We start from the raw sequence: 1229 nt of genomic DNA on the forward strand, positions 1-1229 counted from the left end.
GGTATAAGCAATGAAACAAGAATAAAAAGGCATATATTAATATTATATATTGTTAACTTGTTATGCCTATACATTATAAGATTTAAAATAAAAAAAAAATCTGATTAGACTGAATAAGTATGCTTTTTTTATCCCCCTCCCTTGCCATTTCTGGCATACCTGGAGCGGGAGCAGTGGGGTAGAGCGCTGGGGTTGTGCATACCACTGCTCCCAAAGACCACCAATTCTTTTTATTTTTTTATTCTTTTATTAATTATTTAATTATTAAATTTTTTACTGTGGTGCAGCCCAACCCACTAGGTTTAGCGCCTTACTGATGGAGCTGCACCTTGTCCACTGCCTCCGTTCGGTAGGTCCTCCTGGTGTGCATCCGTCTGGGTGCCTCCTGCAGTTACCAGGCTGGTCCAACCCTCCTGGTCTCAGTCTGGGCCAGCTTTCTCCTCTTCTGGTGGCTCGCCGATGTTGGGCGGTCAAGCCCTTCCCATTGTGAAATGAGTGGGGCCCACCACCTCCTTCCACCCGTAAATGAACTCCTTGAAGAAGGGATAATTCTCTTCTTCCATCAAACAGGAAAAGTCCGACTCGGCGAGAGGGAAAATCCCGGTAACATATGACAGTTAATGCGAATGTTAGTGAAGTGACGTTATTTGCCCTATTGAAGATCAGGCCAAGTGCTACATTACAGTCACGACAGTAAAACTATCGTGACAGTGAATGATGTCATGATTATAACTATCAAAAACCTACACCATGTTAATGGCTAACAATTTTGCCGAAATAACAGAAACTGTACGCCAGTTCACTGTTAAGCGTATACATATGATTATAACATTATCATAGGTTGCTTTATGGACATTAATCTATTAACTATCAAGCCAAAACTAGTGGGACAGTACAATCATGACTGTAACAACTAAACAGTTCCAGTTATAATGATTCTCCAAGAGCGGGTAAAGTGGCGAGTATTTATCGGGTAAAAGGGGTATTTTCAAGGAGCTAAACGAGTAAGTATCGGTCGGTAGAATCGGCAGCAACTAATCGGCACCAACTATCGTTTCGGTCGGTAGAATAAAAAAATCATCTACCATGAGAAAAATGCTAGAGTAGACCACCTCTATTTCCTTTGATGGAAATTAGAGTACACCAAATCTATTTGCTTTGATGGGTAGTAGAGTACACCAAATCTATTTGCTTTGATGGGTAGTAGAGTACACCAAATCTATTTGCTT

General features: G+C 40.9%; 2 protein-coding genes across 5 annotated transcripts in view; one reads left to right on the forward strand and one right to left on the reverse strand.

Moving 5' to 3' along the window:
* Positions 1-1229, forward strand: part of LOC106692379 (uncharacterized) — a 46347-nt gene that overhangs the window by 18009 nt on the left and 27109 nt on the right. The gene's annotated exons all lie outside the window — the stretch shown is intronic.
* Positions 1-1229, reverse strand: part of LOC106692375 (fructose-1,6-bisphosphatase 1) — a 38620-nt gene that overhangs the window by 17837 nt on the left and 19554 nt on the right. The window lies entirely within an intron of this gene.

Source organism: Halyomorpha halys, unplaced genomic scaffold (assembly GCF_000696795.3).
Source record: "Halyomorpha halys isolate HHAL.00 unplaced genomic scaffold, Hhal_1.1 Scaffold54.1, whole genome shotgun sequence".
In the NCBI taxonomy this organism is placed as follows: Eukaryota; Metazoa; Arthropoda; class Insecta; order Hemiptera; family Pentatomidae; genus Halyomorpha; species Halyomorpha halys.